Raw genomic sequence first — 24,556 nt, 5'->3', positions numbered from 1 at the left:
GGCTAACAGAATGGATATGAAAACAGAATCCATCCTTCTGCAGAATACAAGAAAAATACCTCAACTTCAAAGACAGACACTACCTCAGAGTATAGGGCTGGGAAAAGTCTTTCCAGTCAAATGGACTTAAGAAGCAAGCAGGTGTAGCTATCCTAATATCTAACAAAGATATAGACCTCAAACTAAAATAAATTGAAAGAGATTGGGAAGGTCATTACATATTCATCACAGGAAAAATTCACCATGATGAAGTCTCAATTCTAAGCATTTATGTCCCAAATACAAGGGCACCCATGTTGTAAAAGAAACATTACTAAGGCTTAAATCGCACATCAAACCCCACACACTAGTAGTGGGAGACTTCAACACCCCATTCTCACCAGTCGTCAGGTCTGCCAGACAGAAACTTAGAAATGAGGGAGCAGATATTATGACTCAAATAGACTTAATAGATACCTACAGAACATTCCACCCTAACACAAAAGAATATACCTTCTTCTCAATACCCCATGGAACCTTCTCTAAAATTAATCACATACTTGGTCACAAAAAAAAAATCTCAACAGATACAAAAAAATTGTAATAACCTCCTGCGTTTTGTCAGACCACATGGCTTAAAGTTAGATTTCAACAACAACAAAAATCATAGAAAGCCTACAATGTCATGGAAACTGAATAATGCTCAACTGAATCACCAATGGGTCAAGGAAGAAATAAAGAAAGAAATTAAAGATTTCTTAGAATTCAATAAAAAATGAAAGTACAGCATACCCAAATTTGTGAGACACTATGAAAGCAGTGCTAAAAGGAAAATTCACAGCACTAAATGCCCATGTAAGTTGGAGAAATCTCACACTAAAGACTTAACAGCACACCTGAAAGCTCTAGAACAAAAAGAAGCAAACTCACCAAGGAGGAATAGATGCCAGGAAATAATCAAATTGAGGGCTGAAATCAATGAAATAGAAACAAAGAGATCAATACAAAGAATCAATGAATCAACGAGTTGGTTCTTGAGAAAATCAACAAGATAGACAAGCCCTTATCCAAACTAACCAAAAGACAGAGAGAGAACATCCAAATTAACAAAATCAGAAATGAAAAGGGGGACATAACAACAGACAATGAGGAAATCCAGATAATCATCAGGTTATACTTCAAAAACCTGTACTCCACAAACTTAGAAAATCTAAAAGAAATGGACAATTTTCTGGATAGGTACCACATATAAAGTTAAATCAAGACCAGATAAGTAATTTAAATGGACCTATAACCCTTAAGGAAATAGAAACAATCATTAAAAGTCTCCCAACCAAAAAAAAAGCCCATGACCAGATGGCTTCAGTGCAGAATTCTACCAGATTTTCAAAGAAGAGCTAATACCAATACACATCAAATTATTCCACACGATAGACGCAGAAGGAACATTATCAAACTCTTTTTATGAGTCTACAGTTACCCTGATACCCAAACCACACAACGATGCAACAAAGAAAGAGAATTACAGACCAGTCTCCCTCATTAACATTGATGCAAAAATACTCAATAAAATATTGGCAAAACAAATCCAAGAACACATCAAAAGAATTATTCACCATGACCAAGCAAACTTCATACCAGAGATGCAAGGATGGTTCAACATACAAAAATCTGTCAATGTAATACACCATATAAACAAACTGAAAGAAAAAAAAAACACAAGATCATCTCATTAGATTCTGAAAAAGCCTTTGACAAAATCCAATACCCCTTCATGATAAAGTTCTTGGAGAGATCATGAATACAAAAACACATACCTAAACATTATAAAGGCAATTTACAGCAAGCCAACAGCCAACACCAAATTAAATGTAGAGAAACTCAAAGCAATTCCATTAAAGTCAAGAACAAGATAAGGCTGTCTGCTCTCTCCATATTTATTCAATATAGTACTTGAAGTTCTAGCTAGAGCAATAAGATAACAAAAGGAGATCAAGGGGATACAAATTGGAAAGGAAGAAGTCAAATTTTCACTATTTGCAGACGATATTATAGTATACATAAGTGACCCCCAAAATTCTACCAGGGAACCATTACAGCTGATAAACACCTTCAGTAATGTGGAAGGAAACAAGACTAACTAAAAACAAATCAGTAGCCGTCCTATATGCAAATGATAAATGAGCTGAGAGAGAAATCAGAGAAACATCACCCTTTACAATAGCCACAAATAATATAAAATACCTTGGGGTAACCCTATGCAAGTGAACGACCTGTATGACAAGACCTTTAAGTCTATGAAGAAAGAAACTGAAGAAGATATCAGAAAAATGGAAGGATCTCCCATGCTCATGCATAGTAGGATTAACATAGTAAAAATGGCAATCTTAACAAAAGCAATCTACAGATTCAATGCAATCCCCAACAAAATCCCAACACAATTCCTTATAGACCTAGAAAGAACAATACTCAACTTCATATGGAAAAAGAAACAAACAAACAAAAAAACAGGATAGCTAAAACAATCCTGTACAATAAAGCAACCTCTGCAGGCATCACCATCCCTGACCTCAAGCTCTACTATAGAGCTATAGTAATAAAACATAAAAACTGACATGTGGACCAGTGGAGTCTAATTGAAGACCCTGACATTAATCCGCACACCTATGAAAACCTGATTTTTGATGAAGAAGCCAAAACTGTACCTTGGAAAAAAGAAAACATCTTCAGCAAATAGTGCTGGCATAACTGGATGTCAACATGTAGAAGATTGCAAATATATCCATATCTATAGCCATGCACAAAACTCAAGTCCAAGTAGATCAAAGACCTCAACATAAATCCAGTTACACTGAACTTGATAGAAGAGACAGTAGGAAGTAGTCTTGAATGCATTGGCACAGGAGACAACTTCCTATCTATAACACCAGTAGCACAGACACTAAGAGCAACAATTAATAAATGGGACCTCCTGAAACTGAGGAGCTTTTGTAAGGCAAAGGACACAGTCAATAAGACAAAATGACAGCCTATAGAATGGGAAAAGATCTTCACCGACCCCACATCTGTAAGAGGGCTGATCTCCAAAATACATAAAGAATTAAAGACACTAGACATCAAAATACCAAACAATCCAATTTTAAAATTGGCTACAGTGTTTAACAAAGAAGAATCTCAAATGGCTGAAAGACATTTAAGGAATTGCTCAACATCCTCAGTCATCAGGGAAATGCAAATCAAAACGACTCTGAGAGTCTTACACCTGACAGAATGGCTATGATCAGAAACACTGATGACAGCTTATGTTGGAGAGGATGAGGATCAAGGGGAACACTCCACTGTTGGTGGGAGTGCAAAACTTGTACAGCCATTTTGGAAATCAGTATGGTGGTTTCTCAGAAAATTGTGAATCAATCTACCTCAAGACCCAGCTATACCACTCTTGGGCATATACCCAAGGAATGCTCAATCATACCACAAGGATGCATGCTCAACTATGTTCATAGTAACATTACTCATAATAGCCAGAATCTGGAAACAACCTAGATGCCCCTCATCCAAAGAATGGATAAAGAAAATGTGATACATATCCACAATGCAGTACTACTCAGCAGTTAACAAAAAAAAAAAAAAAGACATCTTAAAATTTGTGGGCAAATCATGGTATGTACTCACTCATAAGTGGATACTAGATGTAAAGCAAAGGATAACCAGACTACAATCCACAGCTCTAGAGAAGCTAGCTAACAAGGAAGACCCTAAGAGGGATGCATGGATCACCCTGTAAAGGGGAAATAGATGAGATCTCCATGAATAAAATGGAGATGGGGGGAGTGGGCAATAGAGGATAGGGGATGGGGGATGAGAACATAAGGGAATGGGATGGTCGAGCTAGAACAGAGATGGAGTGGGAGAGCAATGAAAGATGTACATTGATAGAGGAAGACATCATGGGGATCGGGAGAAACTGGGTGATAGGGAAGTTCCCAGGAATTCACAAGGATGACCCCACCTTAAACTACTAGCAATAGTAGGGAGGGTACCCTAGCTGACCTACTTCAATAGTCAGATTGAATATCCTAACTGTCATCATAGAGTCTTCATTCAGTAACTGATGGAAGCAGATGCAGAGATCCACAGCCAAACACCAGGCTGAGCTCCAGGAGTCCAGTCAAAGAGGGAGAGGAGGGCTTCTGTGAGAAAGGGACATCAAGATCAAGATCATGATGGAGAAATGTACAGAGACAACCAAACCAAACTATTGAAACTCATGAATTGTGGACCAATAGCTGTGGAGCCCCCATTGGACTGGAGTAGGCCCTCTACATAGGTGAGACAGTTGTTTAGCTTGACCTGCTTAAGGACCCCCCTGGCAATGAGATCAGGATCCATCTCTGGTGCATGAATGGGCTTTTTAGAGTCCAATGCCTATGGTGGGACACCTTACACAGCCTTGAGGCAGGGGGAGGAGCTAGGACTTTCCCCACCTAAATGTACCAGGTTCTGCTAACTCCCCATGGGAGACTTTACCTTGAAGGAGGTGGGAATGGAGGGTGGGTTGCTGGGGGTGGGGAAGGTTGGGAGGCAGGAAGAGGGAGGAGAGAGGGATCTATGGTTGGTATATAAAATGAATAGAAAATTTCTTAAATAAAAAAAAGAATGAGAAAGGAAATGGAACATATCGAGAAGAAGCCCCTGATGGCAACAGCCTGTTGTACTTAGATGCCCTGGTGAGTGAGTCTCTGAGGACCATCATTTTCAGAGTTTCCTAACAGTTTGGTCAGAAGTCACTGGTCCAGGTTTCCAAGATATCATTGGAAATACATTTGTTTGCTTTGCTGAAGAAGCTGCAGGCAATATTCTAGAGTCACCCGACACAGCTGATGATGAGGAAGAGGAGCGGCAGGGAGCACCTATTGACAAACAAGGGTGTGGATTACAGTGGGCTCCTGTGTAACCAGTTACAGCATCCCACACTTCATTCCTCAGATACTCCCCCAACTCACAGACCACAGAACTCAGTCACACAACCCTTCTCTATTTCCTTTGTTTCTTGTAGATCTTTCTGACACTCTGAGTTCTGGTATGATAAGACTTCAGATGTTTCTGAAGTTGCATGTGCATTGAAAAAGAGATGGTGCATAAAAATGATCAACAAACAAGAAATATGGAAGACCAGCAAAAAAAATGCCTACATTTCTTTCTCTGCTGGCCTTTTAACTTCACCTTCTTTCTTTTTTTTGGGGGGGTGGGGAACAGGGATTTGCTTGATAGCCCAGGCTGGCCTTTAGCTTACTATACAACCCACAACAGGCTTGAACTCTTGCAGCAATCCTCCTGCCTCACTTTCCACGTACTGGAATTATAGGTTGGACCAAGTATTCAGGTGGATTTAAAGTTCTTTATGCAATAAGAGTGGTTCTAAAATAATAATAACATTGACTTAAAAAATATAACTTGCCAACTAATATTAGAATTGAATCTTTTTTACCACCCTATGCTTTACAGGGAAAGTTTTTAGATCATATTGAAATACTTAGGACATTGGCAATTTTCATCAAGGCCCTTTTAAAAATTTATTTGTTTGTTTGTTTATTTGATTATTCATTTATTTATTACATATATGGTGTTCTGCCTGCGAGTATAGCTGCATGCCAGAAATGAGCACCAGGTCTCATTATAGATGGTTGTGAGCCACCACCATGTGGTTGCTGGAAATTGAATTCAGGACTTGTGAAAGAGCAGACAGGGCTGTTAACTTCTGAGCCATCTCTTCAGCCCCAGCAAAAAAGGATGGAAAATACCTTATTTGTGTGTTATATTGATTCCATGTTACAGTCGCATTTAAGAGATAGTTATTTAAATAAAACATATTACTATTTAAAAAAAAACACAAGAAACAAAGTTGGTATAAGTCTTAAAATGGCCACTGTCAGACATGAATTCCAATGTTCAAAACACTAAATGTTTTTTTTAATTACTTATGTTTTTATTTTATATGCATGTGTGTGCTCCTGGGTGTATATCCATGCAAAACATGTGTACAGGAACACATAGATGCCCTAAGATGGCATCTGATCCCCTGGAACTGGAGTTACATGTGGTTGTGAGCTGCCATGTGGGTGCTGGGAATTGAATCTGGCTCCTCTGCAAGAGCAGTAAGTGTTCCTAACAGATGAGCCATTACTCCAGCCCCCCAAAACAAAATTCTGAAGAGCTTTTATGTGCATTCTCCCTTATATACTCATTCATCTTACTCAGATGTCCATGACTTTAGGTAAAAAAAAAAAAAAAAATAAAAACCTGAACATTAAACACCCGTGGACAAAACTGATACACCGCATTGAGAAAGACTTTAGTAAGCAGCCTGCTGTGCCATACACACCACAACTTCTGTCCACTCCTTGTCCTAGGCTCAGGGAGATGGCTCTGAGCTTATGTCACAAACATGATGACCGAGCTGAGTCTCTGGAAGAACTGACTCCACAAATCCTTGTTCTTCTGCTGTGACATGAACATGTTCAAAACACGAGAAGTTTACTGGAGCAATTGCAAAGCCCAGGACACACTGGGAAAGGATTTCACACATCTATGTGAGCCACTTCCTGAGCCTGCGATGTGATGGGCCTCACCAGGTCTGCCTGCCCCTCATCTCTTGTAATGTTTAACTTTTTTTACAGTGGTGGGGACACCAATAATGACTTGGTCAATGACTCTTCAGATGACAAATCTTTCCTTATATGGAAACTGAGTGGTAGCTGGAAACTCTGTAGCCTCTGGAGGTTGTGGTTCTGAGCTACGGTCAGTACTTTCCATTTTTGTCTACAATTATATCTCATTGCATCCACTAAACCATCATGAATACATTCCTAGCTCACTTCCCCTTTGAATGAAAATCTCAGCAGCACTCAACTGCATGTTGTGGGAGGGAAGTGAGACAGAAAGAGTAACACGGGGAGTCCCAGTGGACTGTGTGACAAAAACTTTACAAACGTTCCTGGAGTGAGCACAAGGCAAGTGTCCTGGTGGTGGGACTTGGAGGTGAGGCATTCGGGAGCTTGTTTCATTCAGTTCCTGGTGTCTGAGCAGAACATAGTCTATGGAACTGGCAGCTAGAGTATCAAAAGGTCATTGTTAGGGGATGGGAGGATGGCTCAGTGGGTAAGGTTTTTGCTATGCAAACATGAGGACCAGAATTCACATCCTCCATACCCAGTGGGACACCGGTTCCAAGTCCTCAGCAGACTAACCCTACCAAGAACCAGAGTGACACCCCAGCCTGCTCCTTACCTCCTTGGGGACAACATTTCCTCTTCACACACATGCAAATGCAAATAACAATAAGGATGATGATGATGATGATGGAGATGACTACTGCTGTGATGATAGTTTCTCTGTTATTGGGAAACTGCCTGGTAGATGGATGAGGTGTGGCATCTATGGTAGGTGGAAGATAGATGATATCTGGGGCCCTTGATGTTGGTCCTTAAAAAAAAATCAGGAAAATTACTAAAACTCAAGCTAACAACACACATCATTCAACATTTTCTCTCCCTAGACAACCCAAGGGACTCATGTTTAATAACTATTTGTAAGGTCCTGAGTAGAGAGAGGAGTAGAGTTGTGTGTACAACGTCCTTGCAGAGTTTATTTCCTTACCAAAGAAAGCAAATGTCTATCAAACCATCAAACAATATGACATATTTACCGTGGGTAGAACTTTCTGGATGTTGGGGCAAATGGTAGTATTTAATTATGCCAGAGAAAGATAATGAAACCTTTCAAAGTGATGGAGTTGGGGGAAAGGCAGCTATAAGTGAGGAAGAAAAGGCTGGAAGTTTACAGGGGTGAAGACAGCCTTGGGGCTCATTAGCAGGCCATGGAGTGCCTGGGCTATTGGTTACTAGAGAATGAGAAACATTGGCAGGTGAGGTGTAAAAGAAATCCTTGTAGTTATCACTGGCTTTTCTGAGAGGAAGACCACCAGGAAATCACTCTATCAAATCAGTCTACCAAATCTTCCATTATGCACACATGCTGATGTCTAGGGAAGTCATCAGACTTTTCAAGTGAACTGTCATGCCTTTCCCACCCTGGAGAGGTTTCCTTATGATAATCTACCTAACTACTTACTTGGCATTTCCTTCCAGTGAGTTAAGAATTCCTTGAGGCTGTGTCTGGAATCTCCCATGGAAAACTTTCTGAGACCTCGTACTAGTTCTCTGTTTGTCTTCCATTGCTTCATGGTACCTCTGGCTTTATCATGAGTCACTCCCCAAGTCTTGTTTATTGGATAAAAGTGGAAGGAATACTCTTCACTGATGGTAAAGTTCCAGGAAGCATGAACAAATTGTTCTCTTTTATATTGAGATGCTGTGATGACCTGCAAGGTGTGAGGATCTGCAAATGACACACAAAACCATCATCTCCACCCTTTATAGAACCATCACCCCCTCAATGGTCAAGTCTTCCCCTCCATGCTTAGAAACCATTATTCTTTCCTTCCTGGCTTGTAATATCTTACCCATTAGGCACTGTGTACTTCCAGGTTAGATCAATATTCAGCTCTTTCATGCAAATACATCAACAGTCCCCTTCCCACCTGGGCTCTGTCTTTGCATCCTGTCCATACTTACCACTGGTCTTGTCTGCCACTGGTTGCATGTTAAGTAGCTGCTTCCTCAGCTCTTCGGAAATGTCTTTCAGGCTTTCGGTCAACTCTGTCCATGTGTTGGTGGCATCTACCTCCTTTCCCAGGTCACCCAAAGGCATGGCTTTGTTGTTATTATCATACTGAAGGAAAGGCACTCCATCCACTGAGCACTGTCCTTCACACCAGGGCTGTGGAGGTGTGGTACGAGCTCTGACAATGACATTGCAACTAAGAGAGTGTGTATCTGTGAGAAAAACATGCAGGTGAGGATCAAAGTGGGAGCAGAAAGCCACAGGACTCATGGTTCTGAGACACCCAGATGACACCCAGAATCCCTCTCAAGGGCAAAGGGGCAGGAAGAGAAGCCTGTAGTGAAGATGTGCACCATCTTCTGGATCCTTATTTCCAGGCCATCTTTGACTGTCTTGTCTTGGTACGAACCCCCAGATGCACAGTTTCGCCAGGAGGATTTATCTCACAAATACTTTTAGTGACTTTATCAAGTGTTGAGGAATAAAATACACAGCATCTGTATTTCTGGGACTGAAAATCTACTGAACACACAGGAAATAGGAGGCATCACAGAACACGTGGTAAATTCAACATGGAGCCTGGGAGTTCAGGAAAGGCCTCCTGGAGTAATGCTGCAACTTGGCCTGGGAAGTGGGGCTGTCACCTGTGAGCACAGTGCTCACCCGTGTTCCCACTGGGTCCTTCACACAACAACATTGGGCATCAGTCTCCCATGTTAAACTACATCTCTAACTCATTAGAATGCAGAGATCTCTGTCTGTGACCTGCTTGAAGCCCTGATCTTTCTCTTCTTCCTCGGGCAATTGATCCAGCACACTTATGGCCCCTGGTCTCCCAGACTTTCACTAACACCAATGGAAGACATAATGTCCTAGATCTGTTCTGTTCAGTGGACTGTACAAACAAGCAGGGAAGACCTACTGAGGATGCACAGATATTCTCTTCTGTGTGCATGTGACCCTAAAGTCTAAAATAAATAATTTTTAAAGAAACTTTTAACAAGTTTGCAATATAATATGCTAAAAAATGCAAAGGAGATGTTTAAAAAACCTTCTTTCCCTCCAATGCCCCCCCACACACACACACAAACACAAAACTGCTCTGAGGTGGACTGCTGCAGGTTTGGGGACCTCCTTTCCTGTCCCCTCCAACAAGTTTCCTCTTCCCTTCTTCTCTCTGCCTCTTGTACCACCTATTCTCTTCCTCTCTCACCGCCCCCCCCCAACCCCTGACACACACTTTCCCCTTCTTGCCACTCCTAAGGCTTGAATTTGTCCTTGAATGGCTGATATCCTTTCTCACTCAGTACACCTCACTGGAAGATTTGTGGGACATAAACATAAGCCCTCTGGAGCAGAGAACAGCCTTTGTGGTTGTGAACTAAAGTCACAAACTGAGCTCTTCAGATATGGGTCCAATATGGATCAGCATGTAAGATGATCAGTTATCTGTAAGAAAAATCTTCTTAGAAGTTTGATGAGAGGAAACTATTTTACTGAAACAGGAAAGGGAATTATGAAGGTGATTTAAAGAAAGCATCCCTGACTTCTAAATATTCGACAATAAACAACAGTAAATAATAATAATGATAAATGTCTTAGAAGGAAGTATTTACACACAGACCTCCAGGTTTTAGTAAGAAAAATATTTTTATAACTTCCTACAAGTATGTCACAGTAATATTGATTACACAAAGTCTCTAAGAGGCTTGGGACTCACCAAGTAGGCTAGACAGGCTTGTCACTGACCCCAGGGTTTCCCTGCCTCTGCTTTCTTAGTACTGACAATAAAAGCACACAGCAACATGCCTGGCTCTATTACAGGAGTTCTAGGGATCAAACCCGAGTCCTCATGATTGTGAAGCAGGCCCTCTACCACTCAGTTATCACCCCATGCTTTGCACACACAGGACTCTTAGTAGTCAGCAAATAGCCGGAATTTTCAGGAGATAATGCCCATGTGCTCCAGGAATGGCTTGTAGGAAACTGGTCAGAAGCTGGTCCATACTGCATGAAAGAGAAAATCCAGAACTTCTAAAGCTGGTAGTGAAGGGCATGTGTAAAAGGGCTCTGAGAAGTACATGTGTCAAAGGAGATGTGATATGACATTAGGAGTGTGGCCTTCTTTGAGTAGGTGTGACCTTATTGGAGGAAGTGTGTCCCTGAGAGTGGCCTTTGAGGCTTCAAAGAGCTCATTCCAAGCCCAGAGTCTCTCTCTTCTTGCTGTTTTTGGATCTGGATATAGAACTCTTAGCTACCCTATCTACTGTGTATCACCATGCTCCCACCATGAGAAATATGGACCAAACCTCTGAAACTGTAAGCACAGCTCAATTAAATGCTTTCTTTTATACGAGTTGCCATGGTCATAACGTCTCTTCAGTGTAAAAGAACACTGAGCAAGACAATCTGCTTCTCAGCTAAGTTGCTTTTGGTCCAAGGGTTTTTATCACAGCAACAGAGTGAAACTAGAGCAACACACGCCAGATGCCCTGGACATACTACAGTGCTCCAGGGATGGCTTCCTGGAACTGGTCAGGGGATAGTCCACTACAGGACCAAGAACATCTAGGCTGGTTGAATCTGGTAGTAGAAGAGTGGTGATCAAAAATCTCAGAGAACTGCATGTGCCAGAGTGGATGTAACAGCAAACATTTCTGGGGGAAGTTTGAAGAGCCCATCCCGCTCTGTGGGATGCTGGGACACTCATGTTGAGGAGCATAGTGAGCATGACCTGGGAGAAGGGCATGAGCATTGCTGCAAGGTCAGGGATGACGATGGCTCAAGACTTGGGTCATGTTAGGAAACTGTTTCTAACTTAGAATCCCAGCTGCATGGTACAGAAAATCCCATTAGGTGGAGTGGTCAGGAGGCAGTAACATCAAGGACAGTGGTCCATTGATGAGTAAGGAGGACCCACCTTGAAGCCTAACTGCCTAAGAGGGTCAGGTCTAACAGAACACAAAAGATTCCAAATATTGATAGATGGTTAGCCAACCCAAAATGGTTGGATATTAACAAGAAGACAGATGAACAGGAGTCTGAGAACTGCTGTCCCATGAAAACCCCAGGCTCCTATGCCCATTGTTTAAACTGAACCTTGGGGCTAGAGAGGTGGTGCAGCCATTAAGGACACTTGTTTCTCTAGCAGAAGATCCAGGGCTCATTCCCAGCAACTACATGGTAGCTCACAACTTCCTATAACTCTAATTTTAGGGGATCCTATGCCCTGCTTTGGTTTCCAAGGTCACTAATCACACACGTGATACACATACACAATGCAGTCAAGATCTTATGCACATAAAATAAAGACATATCTAAAAACATGAAAAGTGAACAACTTCAAAGACAGAAACAGACTGCCTTCCTAGGCGGACAGAGCAGGTCCCAACAAAGAGGGACCACTCAGCTCCACAGCACATGCAGTGATTCTTTCTGTGTCACTGTATTCTGCCCTGTCACTCAGGGAAGAAGCCCTAGATGCTACTGTGAATTTCTGATGTAGTGGTTTAAATGACACTGTCCTCCATGGGCTCAAGTGTTTGAATACTTGGTCCCTAGTTGGTGGCAGCTGTTTGGATAGGTTTAGGTGTGTGTGTGTGTGTGTGTGTGTGTGTGTGTGTGTGTGTGTGTGTGTGTGTGTGACCAACTTTGAGGAAGTATACCACTAGGGGTGTGGCTTTGAAACCTCAAAGCCTGGTGCAATTCCCATTTCCCCAGCTCTACTTGAGATTAAAAATGTAGTCTTCCAGCTTGCTGCTCCAGCCACCTTGCCAGCCTGCTGCCATGCCCCCCTGATGTGATGGTGGTGACTCTTGTCCCCTTGAAACTATGAGTCCACAAAACACATTCCTTCTGTGTTACCTTGGTTGTAGTGTTTATCACAGCAGTAGAAAGTAATTAACACAGCTATGGTGTCAATATTGAAGTCTTTGCAGGCCAGACAGTCTCACTCACACCTGCTTATCTCTGCTCTTGGAGCTTGAAAGCAGCCAGAGATAATATATCCATGAAGAGCATGTCTGGATCAGCCTCTAGGGACCTCTGACCCAGGACAATCTGTCAGCCTGCAGGGTCAGTTCTAGAAAATGGCTCTGGGTAGAGTTCATGGCAGTGTCTCATTGGCCAATCACATTGCTTATACAAGAGCCAGCCTGAGTCACTGGGAGCAGGGAAAATGCCCTCCATTTCATTATGGCTCCTGATATGGTACTTGGCCCTTGGAGAGAGTGGCCTCTGGTCCTAGGCTATCAAAAGACCCATCAGGCCTTAGGCAGACATCATGAGATGTGCTCTTCCTCACTAGGTGATTAGATGGACAGGTCACAGTCAGACAAGATGTCCAGAAGTGAGACATCTCTGCAGGGACATGACAAGTCACTTGTGTGTTAAGAGCTGCCTAGCAGGGAGATGTGGTGATATTTTGTTTGTATTCTAACAAATAAAGCTTACCTGGTGATCAGAAGGCAGAGTTAGCCACTAGTTAACCATAGAGGCCAGGCAGTGGATTGCTCCTTTACTTTTCTGATCTTTCAGCATTTACGTCTATATCTGGCTCTGGGTTTTTATTATCAAGACTAATTAGGATTTGTGCTACTTAAAGGGACAAGGACTCTTGTCTGACAGAACAGGTGCTGTTCCTCAGATGGTTGTGAAGATCTTACCTCATCTAGAGGAGGTAACTGAGGTTAGTTCTCAAGTAAGCTGCCACCTCTCCCTCAGCAAGGTCCTCAGACTTCAAGGAGTGTGCTCTATGGCCATGGGATCCAAGGAATCCACTGGACAGCAGTGGAGAGATCAAGATGCCCTAAAGCCAGGACCTCCTCCTGTCATTTCCAGCTGACCCAGAAGTCATAGGCAGCATAGAACCCACTGCTGACTAGGAAACATGCAGCTTTGGCTCTACTTTTGAAGACACTCTGGGGGAATGGGCATAAACCCCTATCTGGCTTATGGGACATCTGCTGTCCCATTCATCAGCTTGTTGCCTTCTACTACTGTTACACCAAATATAGAGTATTTGATGCAGAGAGATATAATAGTGAGGCCTGCCAGGTTGAAAAAAATGTAGTGCCTGCCATTACAGAACAAGAGAATCCACTCTGCCTAATGAATGCCAGTATCTCATGCCATCTCCCCAGGAGGTAGATTATATGGGCCTGGGAGCAAGGGCAGAAGCTTCCATAGGTCCCCACCCTGTACTGTTATCAGGGTTGTCCTTAGTGGACAAGGTGTTTCAACTCCTGATTGGCCGAGGTGTTTTGAAGCGTGAGCACGGATTGGCATCTGGTGGAAGAGGGGCTACTGGGCGCTTTGTGCCTGGTGACACAAAGCTATAACCCCAGCATTTGGTAAACCGAGGAAGAGGAGGGATTGGTGCAAATTCTGCAATGTGGGCTGTAATGTGGAATTTTGCTTTAAGGAAAACAACAACAATAAATAAAAAGAAACAAAGGGGGAAACAATCAAGAATGTCTGTGGTGGTGGCTGCCTTGTCCCTGGAAGTGTCTGTGTGATCTTCTGGAGAATACCATGGGAAGGCAGGAAGAAAGTTCAAGGACAAAGAGGTCCCGGGATAGTGGAGGGCTTGTGAGGAATCCCTGGGAATGCAGTCTGCTGAGCACAGCATGCCTTAGGTCCAGGGCAGCTGTCTGAGACTGCCTCCCAAAAAGGTCTTGAACTGTGCCCAGCACATCCTGTCCTGGTGACAAGATTTTAGGCATCCTGCAGACCCCAGTGATGCTGAGGGCAGGTATTCCCTTAGGCCACCCCATGTCCTTCATTTACATAGTCCCTGCTCCTCCTGACATAACTTTCCCCCTAATTTCTTTTATCAATTGAAGCTTGGGAGACATAGTGCCAGGGAGAGCCAAGGGGCTGTGGTGGTGAAGAGGGGAAGGAGAGGTCCGGGAGTTTCCAGCTAGCCTAGGGTACATCAAACCTACTGACTTAGAGGCAGGTCTGTCCCCATCGTCCAGCACCCTCCATTTAGACCCTGGCAACTCACCGGCGGCCAGCGTGGTCCTCAGACAGCTCAGTAGAACCAAAAGGCTCAGAACTAGGGAAAGATCGTGCCCGGTGGCTGCAGCCTTTGCCATGATTCCTTCCTGAGAACCGGCTACCGACAGGTGTGACTGGAGCTGTGGAGAGAATTGGGGAGTCCTCAATACAGCCCCGCAGAGGATCTTGTGCAGGGAATTGCAAAGTCCAGGACACCTGGGCTGAGAATTCAGTTCCCATCTTTCCCTGCATCTCTGCGGGGGTCCCTAGGAGCCTTGAGGCTCCAGTCATCCCACCCAGCTCACTGCTGATTTTCTGATGCCTCGGGCCCACGGAGCATACAACTGTAAACTGAGAGGTGTGGACACTGTCATCCTGGATGCCCACATCCTGGGGTCCCCTCATCTCACTCACCAGCACCTGCGCCCTCAGGAACCTTCGGCAACAGAATCAGAACAAATAGGGACAGAATAAAGTGGTGCCTTCACTAGGTTCTCTGCATAATGCACCGGAATTTACACAGGCGCTCTGTTTCCTGCAAGTTCCCACACCTACAGCAACACAATGTGTCTTTTCTGCCCTCATCCAGTAGGTGCCCTGAATCTTTGCTTTAGCATGTCTATATATATAGAGAGAGAGACAAAAAGAATAGAAAGCATCTTCTCAACCTGTTGGGAAAGAGGACATGGCTAGGAATGTCTCTGGGTCTTGATATGTAGTGGGATAGAATGAAGCCCACTGGTATAAAGGGAAAAAGAATAAAGCAGCATAGTTTCTGCTTATGTCTAAGCAGTGATATTCCTATAATAAAGATTATTGCACTGGGAAAAAAACAGTATTTTTAATCCATTGCAATTGTCATGCCTGCATACATGTATTTTGATCATATTTATGGCCAACAATTTCCCCTCACTCCTTCCAGGTCTACCCTCACCATCTCCTACCTTTATAAAAAGAAAATTCTTTTCTATGGGATGGAGATATGGCTCAGTGTTTAAGATCACTGGCTGCTCTTCAAGAAGACATGGGTTCAATTCTCAGCACCTACAGCTCACAACTGTATGTAACTCTGGTTAGTGGATCAGATGCCTATCCTGGCTTCTGCCAGCAATGCATGTCCATGATGTACATGCCTATGTGCAGGCAAAACAGCCATACACACATGATAAAATCCAGCATTAAAGATGAATATATATATAAAATAACAATAAATTACTACTATAAACACTGAATCAGACATTCCCTTGTCATGATGGTTCCTGAGACTTAGGGGCAGGGAATGTGATATAGATGTCCTATTTGTGAAATAATTGCTGTAAATCTGCCATATAGTCCAAGTGTATCTTTGATTGGAAGCAATCTTTGTTAATCTGTTAAAGACCTGTCAAATTCAGTATATAAATTTTTTTTCATCTGGAAAAGCCCCTCCCATCAGCCCTGAGTCAGGAAGCAGAGCCATCCATTACCACTTTATTCTGAACTTCAGGTCTGCAGCAGGGCCTGGGCTGGGACATGGTAAAGAAGGGAGGAAGACAGTAGAGGCTCCAGGGATGCAGAGCCCAGGGGTGATGGTGGTGGGAACTGGATGTCCCTCAATGAGTGTGGCTGTGGGGTGGAGATGACTGGTGCTGGGCACCTAGGAGAACTGACCCAGGCTGTCCTCAGACCCTGCAGTAGACCTGTTTCCTTGCTGTAGGTTGAAGATGCTGTGGAGAAGGTCGGAAGAGTTCATCTGATGCAGCCACTTCTCCCTCTCACCGGCCTCAACAAGATGAATCATGATGCTGCAGACACAGTGTTTCCTGATCAACCAGATGAATCCTGATGCTGCAGACACAGTGTTTCATGGTCAATCAGATGAATCCTGATGCTGCAGACACAGTGTTTCCTGATCAACCAGATGAATCCTGATGCTGCAGACACAGTGTTTCCTGATCAACCAGATGAATCCTGATGCTGCAGACACAGTGTTTCCTGATCAACCAGATGAATCCTGATGCTGCAGACACAGTGTTTCATGATCAACCAGATGAATCCTGATGCTGCAGACACAGTGTTTCATGATCAACCATATGAATCATGATGCTGCAGACACAGTCTTTCATGGTCAACCAGATGAATCATGATGCTGCAGACACAGTCTTTCATGATCAACCAGATGAATCCTGATGCTGCAGACACAGTGTTTCATGGTCAACCAGATGAATCCTGATGCTGCAGACACAGTGTTTCATGATCAACCATATGAATCATGATGCTGCAGACACAGTGTTTCATGGTCAACCATATGAATCATGATGCTGCTGACATAGTATTTGATGATTTTTCCCTCTGTGCTCGTCACTTGGGTCTTTCTTAATACCTTGTACTGTTTCTCTTGGTGCTCCCTGGTGGGATTTGTCCTTAACATGGAACTATTTGAACTAGAGATTTGGAAAAGAATATAGTTATGTACCCATTTCTAGCATAGGAAACAAGATAACCAGATCTCCTTAGTGGGAATGTGAAGTTTTTACCCCTTTATGTATAACTTATCAGTATATAGGTCAGTGTGAGACACACTAGGAAGACTGCACCCCCTAAGATATTCACCCGGAAGTTAAATTCAGTTAAGAATATTGTTTTTGTAATAGATATTTATAATAGCCACCCCTTACTAGGCAGCCTTCTCTAGAACAAAATAAGGAATGTTATTATTTATTTGTGACTATACATGATAGGAAGGGATTATTTCACAACAGAAAAGGTGATATTTGATAATATTCTTGCTACTACAGGTTAGTTTCTGTGACGTGCACCAGGCAGTCCAGCAATGCCCGCATGCACACTGCAGACAGAGAACCCGAAAGCTGCTCAGTCCCACATGCTGGCTGCCCCTATGTGGCAATCTGGCAGTGAGAGCCAGAAGGTCCTGGAAAGCTGGTGCTACTGAGTCCACATCCTTCTGATGCAGGTTCTGGGTCAGGGCTGCTCTCCACTGTGTGCAGAGAAGCTGCTTCTGCACATCCAGAACCTGTGATGGAGGAGAGTGAACTCACACAAGTTTCCTCTGACTCCACATGGGCACTTTTGCACAAGTGCTCTAGCATTCACACACACACACACACACACACACACACACACACACACACACCACACACACATACACACAGTGACAACATAAGGACCCTAAAGTTCTGAGAGTTCACTGTTGAAAACAACCTTATTTATTAGGCAGGGTCTAACTATGTAGCACAACCAGAAATGGAACTCACTATGTAGACCAGGCTAGACTGAAACTCAGAGATCCACCTGCCTCTACTTCCACAGCATTAGGCTTAAAAGTGTATGCCACCATGCCTGAAATGATCCTTGGATTTTAAGCTCTGATGGTGTGCTACTAAAGTATTACTAATGTATAATTTGCTATCTCACCCAAATTAATTTGTAAACTATAGTGGCATTAAGTAGACTGGCAATATTCAAATATCTCAGGTATCGCTAAAGGAAACCGGTAACAACTAATCATAGGAAACAGAAATTGAGGACTACTTAGTTAGTAGAAGTCACGGGTAATGTCTGTCCTTCATTTTCCTTACTGGAAGCCATATGATTGCTGACTTGGCATCTTTAAATGCTATATTTCTATTCAAATGTCTATAAACTTTCTTCTTGTGATTGTTTTACAGATGTTCATATTTCTACAAATGTGTGCATGTCTATATTATATATTTTTACATAAAAATTTTCAGATATTTTCCTGTAATAATTTTACTTCACTAGCTTGTAGCAATGCCTGTTTCCTTTATGAAAATAGTTGTAATTTTCTCTTTGTTCATTTTTAATCTGTATAAAGACCTGTCAAATTCAGTATACATTTTTTCTGGACAAGTTTCTCTGTGTAGCCCCTGATTGTTCATGTGAGGGGACTAACCCCTGATAAGAAAGGGAAATTTGACTTCATAGAGACAAACGCCCTCACAGTATCTGTTAGTGTGTGTTAACACCTTCTCAGAATGGATAGAAGCCTTTGCTACTCAGAGAGACACTTCTCTGACAGTGGTCAATACTCTGTTACATAAGATCATTTCTAGGTTCAGACTGCCTCTGTCAATCAGGTAAGATAATGGACCTGCCTTCACTTTGCCCATAGTTTAACAGGTCAGTAAGGCCCTTAAATGCAACCTGGGAGTTGTGCCTACTGACCTCAGAGCTCAGGACAGGGTCTAAGGCAGAAATGGACCACAGCCAGCAGAGGGTTAGACCATGAGAAGCAAGAAGGAAGCCCAGTTTAACCCAACTCAATGGCCAGTGTTGGTTCAAACTTTGCAAAGAATGAGAAACATCCTTCGCTGTCTTTACCTTCCCATGAGAACCTCCACAGTCTAGACCCAAGCAGATCCTGCCTGTTTATATGCTGCAGTAGATGCCCCTCCTTCCTGGTCCAGGAGCCACTTAGAGGAAGGGCTTTCATTGCCTGTATATGGTTTTGGGGGGGTTGGGTTTTTTTTTTCATGTTTTGTTTTGTTTTTTCTCTTTTGGTTTTGGTTTTTCAAGACAGCGTTTCTCCATATAGTTCTGGCTATCCTGGAACTCATTTGTAGACCAGGCTGGCCACAAACTCAGAGAGATCTACCTTCCTCTGCCTCCCAAGTGCTGGCATTGAAGGCATGCACCACCACCACCTGATTGCTTGTTCTTGATCTGTCTGTTTAACTGAAAGACTCATACCCCACCCCTTTTCCAATAAGCCCCAAGCCCTAACTGTTCTCCTAGAGTCCATCCTCCCAGCCACAGCCCCACCCAGAATGCCAGAAGAGCAGAGAGAGGCAAGGAAGGCCTTTTCTCCTCAGTCATTGGTACAGATGGTGTAAAGCTACTCATGTTAATCCCAACAGTGAGAATATGACCACTGCCATGAGTTGAGCCAAATTTGAAGCAAGCTTGATTTTTATTGTGGTACACCCAAGAGCTGGCCAGTGACACATTTTTATTGGGGTGCACCCAAGAGCTGGCCAGTGACTCCTCCTAGGTTGAGTTTAAGGGGAGCAGCTCCAAATCCATTTCTTGGGCCCCTGTTAAGGAGTAAAACCAGGAGTAGTTTTACAGAAGAGAGAGACAATGGGGCAGTGTGAAAAAACAGAAAAAAAATCTCAAAAAAAAAGCCATTATGTGATCACCATGTCACTAGGTAAGGTTCAGAGGGGGTCTGGGGGTAAGGGTATTCTCAAAAACAAGTCAGGGTCTTAGCTTGGGGAAGCTCAAATTCCAGGACAGAGAACAACTCAGTAAATAGAAACTCATTGGTAACAATACAGCATAATGGCTCCTGCCACTGTGGGAGACTAGCCTTTGAAGGGACTGAAGCTGAGGAAGGAGCCTAGTCAACTGAGTCAGGAGAGCTACCCTATGGACACAGGCCTTACCACAGGGCACATGGGCCCCAAAGGCAGAGCTGAGTTCTCACTCAAGCCCCACACTGGTGAAGGGACAAACGCTTGGACATCCATATGGACAGCAGGTATGCTTTCCCCCTTCAGGTCCATGCCACGAGTCACAAGGAGAGAGGCCTTGTTATGCCCAGATCATGGGGACTCCCAAAAGACCAGCATGGAGACTGAATCCCATATGTAAAAGGAAAGAAAATTATTCAAGTTCAAGCTTGGTCTCTATGTCTGACACAGCAGTGAGAGTAGAAGCCCTGAGCCCAGGCAGGGTAGAATTTTTTTTTTATCATAACAGAGGTTAGGGTGAGATGATTTCTAGGCTTCAGGGCCCTGATGGGCTAACATTTGTCTAGGGGTATTTGTAAAAGGGAAATAGGTGTGTGCTAGGCTCAGGGACATCTGGCAATCTTATCTAATCTTACCTGACAGTTAAAATGCTTGGGATGTCAGATTCTTCCCCTGAGATGCTGGCCAATCCCTGGGTGGTATCAGCTTCTGGCTTTTCCTGAATCCAGGCATGGCCTGCCGGTAAGCCTGTCATGGCAGCTGCGTCTGGACCTCTTAGCCTGTCATGGCAGCTGTGTGCTCAAGTTGTTTTGGGCCCCCACAGCCTATTGACTGCTGAAGGGAAGACTTTAAAAAGAGAGGAAATGATGGCTGTGATTCGGCTCCCCAAAGAGGAGACTGTTATCCATTGCAAGAGATATCAAGCAGCCAACAAGGAGGCAAGCACAAGGAAACCAGAGGGCAGATCAGACTGTCAAGCTGTAGAGAGGCCTGTGGAGCCCTCTCTGTCTTTCCCATTGACTTTCCTTGTCCATAGCTCTGTCCCTAACCCACTGACTCCCAGTAATAAGAGGACAAGGGACAAGGCCCTCTCTCAAAATGCAACACAAGATCTCACTGAATAGTGGATCTCGATATACCCAAGAGCATCCTCTCTGCTGTCATTGGATGATTTTTGGTACATCAACTACACCAGACCACCCATCTGGGTGCCACCAGACTGACTGAGGTCTGATCTTTTACGTACCAAATTCTGCATCTCTTGAGAGGTGACTGCCCAGGCTGCCTCTCAAAGTCTCTCCTGCACACAGGTCCACCTAAAGCAAGTGTAAAAATGGGTCCCCCCTATTTGTCTGAGGAAACTAGCCCCTGATAAGAAATAGAAATTTGAATTCACAGAGACAAAGCCTCCTCACAGAATTTATGTATCTGTTAGTGTGTGTTGATATTTTTTCAGAATGGATAAAAGCATTTTCTACTCAGAGGGGACATTACTCTGACAGTGACCAAAACTCTTTTATATAAGATTATTTCTAGGTTCAGACTGCCCCTATCAATAGGATCAGATAACAGACCTACCTTCACTTTGTCCATACCTTAGTTGGTCAATAAGGCCTTAAATGTAACCTGGAAATTGTGCCTCCTGACCCCAAAGCTCAGGACAGTGTCCAAGGCAGGGAGCCCTGGCTGGAGAGCCCCCACTGTTTCCAGAGTCACATTTATGCCCCAAAGGTCCTGTAACAGTCTAAATTTATTCTTTGTCTTTTATGAATTGTAAAAATGGGGAATTCAAACCACTGCATGCCTTTAATCCCAGTACTACGGAGGCATAGGAAGGCAAATCTCTGAGTTTGAGGGCAGCCAAGTCTAGAGTGAGTTCCAGAACAGCCAGGAGTACATGGACAAAAAAAAATGGGGGAGTTCAATGGTCTACCAGAAAGTTCTCCCCCCCCCCCAGTTACAATTTTCTTTTTTGTACTGGATGTTGGGTGAGCCTGTTTTAATTTTTCCACAAGACAAAAATTAAAGCTGGGGTAGGTTAGTCCTAGGGCCCAGGCAATGGGGGAGCCATTCTCCCCACTCCTTGGAACTCATGAGCTGAGTCAGTTGTGACAAATAGGGCAAGCAGCCCTCTAGCCCTCTAGTAGGGTGCCCTGGGGAACCTGCTGGCGACTTCTCTATGTACAAGTGACATGGGGGAGACTTTGAGCTTCCTTCTGAATGGTCAGAACACAAGAAGTAATGAAACTCCTGCATAAACCCAGAAGGCTTGGTATGTGGTGAGTAGAGAGCATGGGCATGTATGTGTGTATATATACATAATACGCTAATTCTGGTTGCTTTGTGCGGTGTAACCTGCTGAAAAGTAATGATTTTATTCAGTAGGGACTTAGCGAATCTCTGCACAGGGTCCTCTGCCAGGCTGTACTGAGGACTCCCCAATTCTCTCCACAGCTCCAGTCACACCTGTCAGTAGCCGGGTCTCAGGAAGGAACCATGGCAAAGGCTGCAGCCTCGAGGCGCGATCTTTTCCAGAATCTGGGCCTTTTGGTTCTACTGAGCCGCCTGGAGTCCAACACTGCTGCCAGCCAGTGACTTCCTGGGATTTAATTGGGGAGGGGGAGGGGGACACCGGGCTACTGAGTCTGGCAGATCATAGTCTCCTCTCAGGAAGCTCCTGGGCTTCCCACAATCACCAGGACTTAAGTCTGGGCGCCCTGGTCCTCACCATGTCCCTCCCAGATTCTCTTCAGTGCATTGACAAAGTTAGGGGGAAAGTCACCGCAGGAGGGCCGGGAAGGGGCTGCATGAATGAGGAGGGCAGGGGAACAGAGGGGGTAGCTAGGGACTCCCTCAGCACTGCTGGGATGAGCTGAATGAAGCCTAAACAGAGTCACCAGTGGGGACCCCTCCAGGAGGAGGTCTCAGACAGCTACCCTGGACCTAAGGCATGCTGTGCTCTGAAGACTGCCTTCCTGGAATTACTCACAAGCTCTCCACCATGCTGACACCTCTTTGTTCTTGAACTTTCTTTCCCACCTTCCCATGGTATTCTCCAGAAGATCACATAGAGGGTTCCAGGAACAAGGTGGTCACAAACACACGCATTCCTTCTTTCTTTCTCTTTTCTCTCCTTTTTTTTCTTTACCTTCTTTTTTTTTTCTTGTTGTTTTGTTTTAAGGCAGAATTTCATACTATAGAATTTGCAACAATCTCTTCTCTCTCAGTCTTCCAAGTTCTGGGATTACAGATTGGTCTCACTAAGATCAGCCACAATTCCCATGTGACTCATCAGCCTGCTCCCCTCCCTCCCCTGCCCATCCAGCCTTCCCCACTTTTCCATCCATAAACTGCATTTTACGGCTTCTTCCACCAGTTGTCAATCTGTGCCCATGTCTGAAGACACTTCAGCCTTCAGGGGCTAGCACACCTTGTCCACTATGGAGGACTCTGGCGATGGTCCTGGGTAGAGGGGTTTGAAAACTTCTGTCCTTGCTCCCAAGCCCATAGAGTCTACCTCGTGGGGAGATGACATCAGATACTTGGCTTCATTTAGGAAGGAGGGGGTTTGTTTTTTCTGTAAATATTTTCAACTTGTCAAACCTCACTCTATCTATCTGCATCCAATACTCAGTTCTGCAGTCAGTGTGACAGATGCAGAAGGCAACAAGCTGGTGAAGGGGACAGCAGATGTGTCCTCTGTCCATTTGGGGTATATGCCATGTTCCAGTCTTGGTGCCAGTCCCCCACAGTGTCTTCAAATGTGTTGCATGTTTCCCAGTCAGCAGTGGGTTCTATGCTGCCTATGACTTCTGGGTCAGCTGGAAATGACAGGAAGAGGTCCTGGGTTTTGGGCATCTTGATCTCTCCTTTGCTGCCCAATGCATCACTTGGATCCCATGGCCATAGAGCACACTCTTTGAAGTCAGAGGAGCTTGCTGAGGGAGAGGTGGCAGCTTACTTGAGAACTAGCCTCAGTCACCTCCTCTAGATGAGGTAAGATCTCCACAACCATCTGGGGAAAGGAGATTTCTGTCAGACAAGAGCCCTTGTCTCTCCCTGCTAGGCAGCTCTCAACACCTAAGTGACTTGTCATGTCCCTGCAGCAATGTCTCACTTCTGAACATCTTGTCTGACTGTGACCTGTCCACCTAATCACCTCATGATGTCTTCCTGAAGCCTGATGGGCCTTCTGATAGCCCAGCACCGTGGGCTGCTCTCTCCCAGGGCCCAGTACCATGCCAGGAGCCACAATGAAACAGAGTGTATTTTCCCTGCTGTAGGTGAATCAGCCTGACTTCTGCCCAAGCAATTTGATTCTCCTATTAGACACTGCCATGAACTCTACCCAGGAGCAAATCCTAGAACTAACACCTCAGGCTGACAAATTGTCCTGGGTCATAGGGCCCTAGAGGCTGGTTCAGCCATGCTCATCATGGATCTGTTTTCTCTGTCTGCTTTCAAGCTCCAACAGCAGAGCTGAGCAGGTGTAACAGAGATGGTCTGTCCTGTGAAGACTTCATGATTTATATCATAGTGGTATTAGTTACTTTTCTGTTGTGGTGATAAAATATCAAAGCCATGGTAACATACATAAGGAAAAGTTTTGAGGAAGTTTATAATTTCAGAGGGTCAAAAGTCTACCACCTCACAGCAGACAGGCACAGCAACTGACATGC

At 44.0% G+C, this 24,556-nt stretch overlaps 1 pseudogene; it reads right to left on the bottom strand.

Annotated features, from left to right (window-relative positions):
• LOC118570305 overlaps nucleotides 1–20,189 on the bottom strand; it is an 81,070-nt pseudogene extending 60,881 nt beyond the window's left edge.
• Nucleotides 20,190–24,556: the final 4,367 nt, after the last annotated feature.

Source organism: Onychomys torridus, chromosome 19 (assembly GCF_903995425.1).
Source record: "Onychomys torridus chromosome 19, mOncTor1.1, whole genome shotgun sequence".
NCBI classification, from domain to species: Eukaryota; Metazoa; Chordata; class Mammalia; order Rodentia; family Cricetidae; genus Onychomys; species Onychomys torridus.
This window is presented reverse-complemented; position numbering and strand designations above follow the sequence as displayed.